Here is a 12,011-nt window from a genome sequence, read left to right as displayed (position 1 = left end):
CACCAATGTTTCTACACTTTAAGATAAATTTCCATCCTTAAAATTTTCCTGGGTAGCACTGCACAATGAAAAATGGTTTGCACTTGGCTTCAATGAAAAACAATGGAACAATTGGCTACTTGTTACTGCTCCAAGACACAATCCTCAATCATGTACAAAATGCATATCTAGTGGTGTATTTTCAGATCAATAAAATTGTATATAATTTGTCACTCAACATTCAAATCATTATTGTATTCAATACTAAAATCAATAGTTCATTTTACATATTGAATGGATCTCTTGGTAGTATTCGAATGGTTCTCATGTTAATGACTCTCGCTAAGTATGCTAACTGAGTATACAAAAGTAAGTCTTGTTCTCATTAAGTAATTTAAGCTTGCCATGAACTATCTATAAAAAGTACCATTTAGTTCTTTTGTTTAATCATTGATGTAAAACTCAACATTCTATTTTAATGGAGTATACATTAGTTTGAAACGATTCATATAGAATATTTTGATAGGTTCATTTTCGTACTTACTTTGAGTGATCAAAGTTTTACAATATTCCCTCCACAATGCCTAAATAGTGATGTGTCAATCCAATATCCTTCACTTCAAATTCTTTCGATAGTAATATTTTGGTTTCATTAATCAAAATTGTAGAACTTCACTACATTTCCAACTTACATTGAAATCAAAGAAAAAATTCCATGTTTATCTTTTTTAAGTAAATATTTTGGATTGCTCTCACTTCTTATGAATCCTTGTTGGCATTACATGTTAGCAATTTTTATATACTATGATCTTGAAGATTGGTTCATACCATATAGTGATTTATTTAACTACAATATTTTCTTTTCCCTACTTTACAAAACTTCTAGTTGAACAAGATAAACTTGTTTTAATTCACCACTCAAAAGTGTTGACTTGACATCCATTTGACATAAGTCATAATTGTGCTTAATAGCTAATGCAATCATAAGCCTAATGGTGTCCATTTTAGCTACAAGTGAAAATGTATCATAATGATCTATTCCTTCAATTTGTGAGCAACCTTTTTCAACCAATCTAACTTTAAACTAATCGATACTACCCTCATAATTGAACTTATATTTGTACACCCATTTGATCTTATAAGGGCTTTCTTTTAAGAAATTCAAGTAGTTCTCAAGTGCTTACTTTCTAAATTGAATCATATTCCTCTTATAAAGAAATCATCCATTCTCTATAATCCTTTTATTTCTCCAAATTTAAAGGTTATTTAACACTTATGACTTATACATCAAAACATAACTTTTTATACTTGATTGATGTCATGATTTCTATTGTCAATTTTCATAGTACCTCACTACTTGGTGGACTAGCTCTACTCTTTCTTGGTGTACTCCTACTACTTGTAAATTCAATAACACTTTTATATTTAACATTATCTTGTTGATATTCACTTTCTTCTACATTTGCACTTTTAGCCTTCTTTAGGAAGTTTCCATGTACATTTTGACTATCATATTCTCCTTATTTGCAAATAATTTATGAGTAACAATATCACAAATTGTGTAAGATTTTTCTTCGACATAATAGCATAGGAAAATGATTCACTTTCCATGAAGTTTCCTACTATTATCCTATGGGATGTGGGGAAATTATTTACTCGCAAAAACTCTCAAATTATTAACAACTATTTTATATCCCTTGAATGCTTGATAATGAGTTTTAAGTTCAAACAACTTGGCTACACTTCAAATTTGTAAATACTCAACTATACGTCTAGTTACATCCCTTAAACTATTGGGGAAATTCTTACCTTTGAGTATGTTTCTAGAACAATCTACTATGGTTATGTTTTTTTAAGGGGTATATAGAACTATATACTATTTCTAAATTTCATTTTCTTTGTAATACTTTAAGAATTCTATGGAAATTTATTCTTTGGATTGATATGTTTTTTTGTCTTCTTTTCAACCATATTTATAGACTCTTTGAAGTATTAAAAAAAACACTTTTCTTTCTTATGAAATAGACCCCTATGACCATTACCCCAAGTGATTAGTGATTTAATTTGCATTGGACCATGTACCGATATGTACTAACTCAAGAGAACCTCTTTTCTCTTTATCTATCCTCATTGCAAACTTGTTACTATGTTGTTTTCCTAGTGCACAACCATCACATTCAACATGTTCGTTCTTGAATAAAAACAAAGGAAACATTTCACCATATCTTTTATTTCAATTAAAAACTACATCTTTGAGATATAAAATGTCCATACCTTAGGTTTCATAGTTCTTCTATAGATACACTTGTAGATAACAAATGATGATGATTCTTAGTAAGAACAACAAGTTTGTGGATTTGTATAGGAAAGCCACTCTCCTTCTAGTGTTACTTTGTACTAATATTGCATCTATTCACTTAACAACTTGACTTCACAAATTCAACTTTAAACCTTGATCTATCATTTTTGAAATTGAGATTATAAATTTTTTAATTTCTACATTCATTACATTTTTTACTTGTTTCATATTACCATTTGGAAAATTTATAGATCCACCACCATATCCTTTTATTTCATGAAATTTATCATCACCTAGATTTTAGCACCATTAGTTTTCTCATCATAGGTTTTACTCTATTATAAATTGTATGAATAGATACCCCTGAATCTATGAATAGTTAGAATCATCTATTTTTTAAATCATCACTTACATTCACTATTAACAAAGTTGTCTTCATGTCTTCTATATTTGGACTCATTATTCTTCTTTTTCCTACTTTTACCACAACACTTAAATCTATCATTCTTTTTCACATTGGTACATGTTTACGAAGACCACCCACCTTGACTTAATTTCACATAAAGTTTGCCTCCTTTGCTCTTTATCCATTCCTTTCCTTTGTATGATTACTTGTGTTTAAGCATCAAAGCCAAATCTGATAAAATTTATTGTGGACTCTTGTCCTCCTTTCTTCTTCTTTCATAAAGATCTCTTTGAAGTCTCTAAAAATGCTTTATATCTTGCTTCAAGACTGATGAAATACTTAATATTCACCCAACATATCATTTAACATTATATAACTAAATCACTACTCAATAGATTCTCACTAATATCACCCAACTTATCTTTATCTTTGGAATCTTTAATTCTAAATGGTAATGTTTCTATTTTATTGAAAGACGATTTTCCTTCAAAAACATCACTCTATTTCTATTTAAACATCACTCTATTTCTATCTATTGTTTCAAAAAAATTGTTTTAATGCATCTCACATCTCATTTGATTGTTTTAATGCATCGCATATCTCATTTGATGTATTGCATTGCTTTATATGAAGAATTATATTCTATTTCATAGACATTCTAAATAGTGCCTTTTCATTTCCTTCTTTTCTCTTTTTTCCCTATCTTGAATTGACCAATAATAACTTCGCTGGTTTAGCTTCGACTCCACTCCTAATTTCCCATGCATTCCGTTAAATTTTTATCTGCCATAAGAGTTTTACCAGCAAACAACAATGCCATAAGAGTTTTACCAGCAAACAACAATTTTCAACAATGTTACTAGCACACAACAATTTTCACAATGTTGTTACAAACTCACCATTCCATTTTCTAAATGCTGCCAAATGTCTAACCTCTACTCCCACAACGATGGTGGATTACTTTTTCGCAAATCATGGAACTATACTGTTAGGCAATTATTCCTCTTGTGCTTGAAATCCTCCAGAGGGCATACTGCTCCTCACTTTAACCAATGGTTTTAATCACTCAGAGGATTGCTGTGTAGCTTTGTCAGCAAGCACCTCTACCTCATTGCTTCTCATGCCAAGCTCGGATAGAAAAACAGAGATTAAGCTCAGGATTGTCTGTAAGCATAGTTGGTTCTCTATGCACATACGTTGGTTTTCTAGAGATTAATAAATTCCTTGAAAAATCTGATCTAAATCATACACATAGCTATTTACTAAAATGTTCTTACATGTCTACCTATACTCTAACAACTTTAAAACAACATTGTAACAATCTGCAATTAATTACAATTATTTAGAGGGGTATCCCATTCCATGGCGCGTGGTTGGAAACACAAGAAAGAGCAGACTGCAAACAAAACCAACTCCAAGTGGAAGGTTTATCACCAACTGCTTCGCATTTGCCCGAACATCCGCATAATAACAGTTCACAACATCGGAATCCATGAAGGCGACAGAGCCAAACACCAGAACCGACAACACTGAATGCACGAAATCAAGAAACTTGAGTTTGTAAGACGACAGATCCACCGTCTTGTTGATCTCTGAATTCAGAGTCCACAGCCCGTTTATTGTGACGATCCCGTAGTATAACGTCCCGTCCGATGCCTTGTAGCTATCCGTGAATGGAGCAGCGGAGCACAAAATCCCGCAGAGGCCCAGAAGACACGCAGTCAAATATTTATTGGCGGTGTAGCAGGTGCCTCCATTGGTGAAAGTTGGGGACAGAACTTGGAAAATAAGCACCGTGGTGGTGGGAAGCAGCTTGATGAGATTAGCGGAGCTTGAAAATACCTTGTCGAGTAGAGTCTCTAACGTGGATTTAACGCTGGTGGTCTTGACTATTAGTGGCAAAGTGTCCAGTCGACCTGAGTCGCCCAATGCTCCAGCCATTGAATAGATCTAACTAGAATTTTTCTTCTGCAGCCTTCTTGCTTTGGGCTAGGGTTTGTAGATAGTGACGAGAGATTTCAGAGTAGTCATGATAATTTATAGGGATCAATATCCACTTAAACGTAACTCTAGGTCTTGAGCATATCAAATCATCCGGAATTTTTAAAACCCAGGAGGTATTTTTAAAAGTGTGTTAAGCTATGCCAAATTGTTGGGGTTGGGGATTATGATTTGTGTCGTGGCTGGATGAAGGGAAATCTTTTGCGTGAGTCGAATCGCTGAATGGGTCTTGAACTGTCATGGGACTCTGACTTTTGAGATAGGGGTAAATCGATTTGAAGCAATCAATAATTAAGCAAAATAAACTCGAATTTTCGATGTTATGAGCGGTGGAAGATGCTCTTTTCTATTGGATTTGGAGAGTGTCTTGAAATTGTTAGTTTTTAAATAGGGGTAGAAATGAAAGCCGGTCAGGTAATATTGGTTAATAATTAATAATTTTAGTGGTATGGTTTTTTTAATAATATAGGTTAACAGGTTAATGATTCAAGATCCAGAGGCATATAGTAACAATGAAAATATATTTTTTTACAGGTTACTAATTGGTAATTCCAAATGATATGGTTTTCCTTTTTTTTTTTAATAATAGCCTAACCATATATAAATAAATAGCTATAAACATCAATTCACGATAAAAATCAAAATACTTCTTACATTTCAAATTTCAAAAATTTAAAAAAATCATAAGAATTATAACTTATATAAAATTATTATTATTATTATTATTATTATTAAAAAGAGTAAAGGAAAATAGAGAGAGATCAAAGAGCAATTACACACACCACAAAACATACACTATAATATGTTTATTGATCACAACAGTCACACATATATAAGAGATTTAAGCAATTACACACAACACAAAACATACACTGTGATATGTTTATTGATCACAAGAGTTACACATATATAGGACATAAATCTCTGACTTCCAAACATATAGATCATAACTACAACTCATACATAGGAAAACATAAACTGTGATATCTTTATTGATCACAATAGTTACACATATATAGGACATAAATCTAGTACTTCCATACATATAGATCATAACTACAACTCATACATAGGAAACAACAACTTCTAGATTGACCTTGGGAAGTCTCAATGACAACTCTTGACAATACATGGAAGCATTACTTCCAATAGTAACAAGAATCTTAACGATTGAGATTCATTTTTACTTTCTTATGGCGATTTTTGATTTGTAAATAGGCTTTATTACAACACTATGGGCAAATATCATGGTTTATCAAATACCAAATACCCAAAACCATAACTTATTTCATATAACATTTGTTCATGTGTTATTTTTTAATTAAAGAGAAAAAAAATCATAATTACTTTCAAAATAAATTAAGCCTTTAACTACAAAAAATATTCTATAAAAGTTAAATCCCTACTATTTAACTAGAAAATTAAATTAAAATTGTGAAAGCCCTATTCCAAAATAAACATATCTATAAACATAATTATGCATAATTCTAAAGAAAATGATTTTCCTTTTTTTAATAATATGTATCAATAAACATTTAAAGATAATTTTAAAATAACATTCTTTTAATTAATCATTTTATTGTGTTTATTTTATTTTTCCTCCATCAGTTTTGATTTTGAATGTTTTATAAAATCATGTATAGATAACAGTGTTTTGGTCTTATTATTGTGTTGCATTGAATTTTCTCACTATGTAGAAAAATTAAAATAAAAATAAAAAACCATTTTCCTTTTGAAATATATCGGAATTGAATGGCGAAGCAAGCAATGTTTGAAGAGGTCCGCGGCCACGATATAGAAGGGATAAGTGACGAGGAATACACTAAGATTATTATTATTATTATAAGATGTAGATTCCATTCATACAATTGTGATGGCAATGAATTCAATCATGGAGGGTCGAATACTCTTTTAAATTTCCTAGATTCCTGTGACTTCAATTATAAAATTGGATGATGTTCATGTTTCGGATTTTTAAAGCAAATGACCAAATTTAGGAGAACGTTTCAACGACTAAGTAATAGTTTCGCAAATTAATAAATCTTCATTTTGGCCATATGCTCCGACTTTATATTGTCGGAAAGCTATCTCATGTGTTGTGCAGTGAAGGTTATTTAATTTAATGATGTTTATTTTTATATTTTTTTTTATAAGTTTGACAGGATTATAATTGAATTAGTGACTTTATATTAAGGAGTGTTTTGACAGAATATTTTATCATTATCTATTCAAAATTTTATGGACATATCCAACTTTATATTTAAATGAGTTTAATTGACAATTAGATCAGACCAATCTTTATGAAATTGGTAAGTTAAGTGGATAATGTCCAACTTTTTTGTTTAAATAAGTGGAATTAACAATTAAGTTAGACTCGTCTTATTAATAATTAAGTTAGACTTCTACTCACCTAACTTCCAAATATATCAATCCATCCACCTACACTGCATATTAAAAATTCTGAATCTACAAAATTGTGAAAACTCTAGATTTTACACATCTGTGGTTCATTTCTTTTAAGTTAAGTCTCAAAGTATCCACATTAATAACCATATTTATCAACATTTCAAATCCCAACTAAAATCCATCATCAAAACAATTGTGAAAACAATATACTCTATCACAGTATCAATGCAACCACTAAAACAGCCAATTAAAAATTTGAATCAACAAAATTGTTAAAAAAGTCTTAACGTTAAAAAAGTCTAACAATATACTATATCACAGTACAATCTAGGGTAACTGGTCTACACCCCTAGAGCCAATTTGACCTGGTGTTGGAAATTATTTTACAAAGAAATTCCTGTGTCATATGGTATCAATAGCTAACTTTAGTCCCTAACACCTATCGTTTAGGGTTTTCGGTTTTCAAAAACCCAATTTCATTTTATCTAACGTTGCTCGGTCAACTTCTTACTTCTCGTTTCGGAGACTTCTTTTGCATTTTTTTTCAGCACCTTAACTTACCAAGGCAATTGGATGGTGCCAAACATTTAATATAGATTGTGCCTTTGAGCTTTGAACATTACAGCGATTGAAGATTGTGCTTTTGCATGCATCAATTATCTTAATTTTAAATTTATATTATTAAAAATTATTGAATTATTTAAACTATAGTTTAATCATATTTGTATAAATAATAAAAAAAATTTCGTTATATATATATATAAATAATAATATACCATATATATATATATATTTTGATATTAAAATATTTTATATAATATTTACAAAGAAATATTTTATCAACCTAAATTATTTAATATAGATATTAAATAGTTTATTTAAATCTTCTATTTAAATGAAAATTAGTTGACATAGATCTTAAATATTGTATTTAAATATCTTATTGAAATATTTTTGAAAAGTATAAGGTTTAAACATCTTACTCACATTTTTTTTACTTCTAATTACTTTATAGTATATTTATTTTTTTTTCATTATAGCCCACATTATTTTTCGATGGACGGATAGACAAACTTACACATCCCCTCATATTGGGTTGTAGAATAAGCTTCTCGACTCAATAATAATAACTTGTTGATGGTGCTGGAAATCTATCAACTAAGATAGTCTCCCCTATGAAAAGTCCCAATCAGACTTTGCACCATTTGGTATGGGATTCCTTCTAGAAATAAGGCATGGTTGTCATATATTTTGATATATTTTTCGTGGTTACAAAGTTCAACACAAAAGAGTAATGTACGAGTGTTTTTGGATTAGCAAGTGAGTATGCCTTGTGGACTGTTCAACTATGGAATGTATCAAGGTTCTTCTATCGAAAGGGAGAGAAAAGTGAGCCTTTAAAAGACAAGTAATAATACTAATATAGTAAAGTGACATGAGCATATACATATGAATGAATCGTTAGAGAACTAGCGAAATAGTTCACATAGAAGTAATGATTTTTAAAACACACACAACAGACCTTCAATAAGATAAGTACCAAAGCCATCAAAATAGTTCAATTTCCTTAGTACAAATGAAACAACATACATCACAAATATTCAAATAATAGTCTTACAATAATTACGACATTCACATGAAAGTGTGTTGGCTCAACGAGATTTTGAATTAGGCAAAAGTTCCAAGATACATCACTAAAATGAACACCAATAGCCCCAATAGAGGAGTATTAGAGCAACCACTTGCTCCTCCAAAAGAACTATTTTACTTTCTAATGCTTGGTACGAGGAGCCAAGGTGAAAATTCCTTTACATGAGCAATGAGGGTGTATATATAACAAATGGGTTCATCATTCATTTCCCTTGTGACTCTTGGACTACCCTCATAACTGTTTGAGTTCTCTATGACCTTTCGACTTCCTCACGACTTTTCACATTTTATACATGGCTCTTGGACTTCAGCTTTACATTACATTTCATATATATTGAATTTACATAATCCATAAATGATTTGGTCGATGACAACATGACACTTTGACAGGATATGACAAGACACTGCTGAAATGGACTACATGATTACATGGCAATGTCAATCCATTCTTGTTGCTATTATCTTTGAGTCATCTTGAGAGATGGTGCATGTTCTTCTTCTTCCTCCTCCATAGGCTTGAAGGTAGGAAGCCTTCAATGTGATCTTGATTTCCATCTATTATCACAATCTAGTGTCCTTTTTATTCCTTAATTGGACAACTTGCATTTGTGGCTACAAAGGTGTCTTCTAGCAGGGTCTCCTTCCTCATCTCCTCCATCATCATCTTGTCATGACATGAAATGATACCTGCAATTTAAATCTAGTCATTACAAGATGACATCAGTCTGATAAACCCCTGGTCTAGCATGCTTCATGACAACAATTCACTGAGTTGGAACCAGGTGTCATACTGGAAGACTAACTCAAGGATTGGGTAGTTGTGCATCTCAGGAGGTTAGGGGTCAAGACTGAACCTTGAGACTACACAATATGTAGCATAGGAAGGCTAGCGCTAGACACTTACACAGTTGAGGGGCTCAAGGGGTCAAGGTAAATCTTGACTCTTGAGGTTGCCCACTACATAGTTTTGGAAGGATAGAGGACAAGGGATTGCGCAGTTATGTAGTTCAAGAGGTCAAGGACGAGGCTTGAGATTTGAGATTACCCAATGCATAGTTCAGATAGGCCAGGGCAAGGAAACCGCGTAATTGAGTGGATGGAGGACGCAAGCTTAAGGCTTGAGTCTTAAGGTTGCCCACTACACAGTTCTAAAAGGACAAAGGCCTAGGGATTGCACTACTGTGAAGTTTAAGAGCTAAAGTTGAATGCTTGATGCTTGAGACAACACAGTGCACAGAGGAGGCTAACTGAAGGTAGAGACTATGTAGTTCTAGAGCTCAAGGGTCGAGATTGAGCATTGAGAATGAAAAGTGAGTAGTTTTGGAAGTCAGAGATTTCTCATTGCACAATGCCAAGAGGTAAGGTTGAAGCTTGAGGACTGAGACTGCGCAATGCGCAGTTCAGGATGGTTGAGTGAGACCAAGTTGCTCAAGCAGAAAATTTTCTAGATTTGGCTAAGTGTGGGATCAATGAGACCAAAGTGAACAAATGATAAACATTAAGCATTATAACATACTTAGAATATTTGAAAACACAACATTGATCACTCAGAACATGTGAACAACATACTTCCCTTAATGTGATGACATTGCGACGACTTACCCGAGTGAGACACTAAAAGTACACTTTGCGATAATAGTGACGACACTTGTGCAGCAATGCTTGAAACTTTGGGAAAGAGTGTGATATATATATGTATGATAAGCAGGTCTCATTATCACTAATATTACCCATTGAAGTAAACCAAATATACATTTGTGTGATGCATGACACTTTCAATGCCAAAATACGACATTTGCCACAATAAGAGGAGAGTGCAAATGACACTTTCAAAATGAAAATGACATTGAAAGTGACACATGTTAGAACGAAGATAGCATGAAACAACACATATGACAGTGAAAACAAGCAAAAAGAGACAGTCGTAAACATGAAAGCAACACTTGCGAAAGCAAAGGTGCGCAAAAGCGACAGTTGGAAAAACTCACAAAAAATAAAAGAACAATTGCATTGACCAAAAGTGAGAAACTATCGATGCAAGTGTGCATTGACTAATGACATAGGTTGAACATGGCACAAACACTGTCTTGATGAACTTGCTCTATGCTTGTTCAAACATGCATAAAAGAGTGCACTCATGAACTTATTACAGACTAAGCATGCATGATTAGGTGACTTTGACACTTACAAACTGAGAAAAATACTAGAATACTTAACAAAGCATTGATCAACAATAAAGTGACTATGGAACGAACGATTGCAAGATCCATAGTAGGCTCCAAAATTTAAGTGTATAAAAATTTTTGGAGGGTGTTTGTTGTAGTGAAAGCATTTGGCAACACAATGGTAGAACTCCAGTTTCTCTTCCTTGGTCTAATCTTTTGTGCAGGGTCTAGTTCCTCAGGGAGTATTTATTCATAATTTAAATTACTATGGTTTGGCCACTTACCCCAGTATAAACATAGTCCCCTTCATCCTTTCTCGATTGAACATAATCATAAAACCAGCCATATCACAATGTTTCAAATCAAGAGAAGGGTAATGTTATTCATGAGCTTTAGATTTTCAGAGTATGGTATTTCTTCGCTACTAGCAGGCCTGCACAGTACACTAATAGAGTCACTTCAGGAACATAAACATAACCACTGCCAGCAAGCTTGTACAGTACCCCAATGGAGTTACTTGATTCACCTCCCTGTGCATGAAGCCTTTATCTTCTTTCACCCTTTATTTACTTATTTTATATAGGACTAGCCATCGACACTTATTCATTTCATGAAGTGGAAGAGGGATCCCGACTTATTGAAGGAAGAAGATCTTGTTCCTTTAGAGAAGCATATATAAAACCTCTTATATTAGTTTTCTCATTTAGATTTTCCCCTTTTCCTTCTCTACTTGATCATATCAATGTGGAAAACATTGAAACATAAATAATTGAGTGTAGACATGAGGTTTCCTGAATAGACACAGATATTATGGTTCGACACAAAGATTTCCTTACACAAGGATTATATTTTCCATCAAAACATCATTAAGAAAAAGGGGCAGCCAAGACGAACAAAAAGGATTGAAGGTTATCCAAATGTTGCAATGTCACAAATCCATTTTCTATTTTTCCACATTGTCTTTCGAGCCGAAGGGAACAACCTTCATGCAAAGTATTATTAAAAAAACACAAAAATAAAAGATACAATAAGGAAACAACACCATAAAGAAAAAACAAATGGAGGCTAAAAGGAAAGCAGAATGTGAGAAAATTTTTAGAAAACA

The 12,011-nt window shown here is 32.4% G+C and overlaps 1 pseudogene; it reads right to left on the bottom strand.

Annotated features, from left to right (window-relative positions):
* Positions 1–3,593: 3,593 nt before the first annotated feature.
* LOC149149221 (protein DMP6 pseudogene) lies at positions 3,594–4,667 on the bottom strand (annotated as a pseudogene).
* Positions 4,668–12,011: the final 7,344 nt, after the last annotated feature.

Source organism: Pinus tabuliformis, chromosome 9 (assembly GCF_031772625.1).
Source record: "Pinus tabuliformis cultivar Carrire ecotype Pingquan chromosome 9, CPIR1, whole genome shotgun sequence".
Taxonomy (NCBI): domain Eukaryota; kingdom Viridiplantae; phylum Streptophyta; class Pinopsida; order Pinales; family Pinaceae; genus Pinus; species Pinus tabuliformis.
The sequence above is the reverse complement of the archived record's forward strand: the minus strand, read 5'-3'. Positions and strand labels throughout refer to the sequence as shown.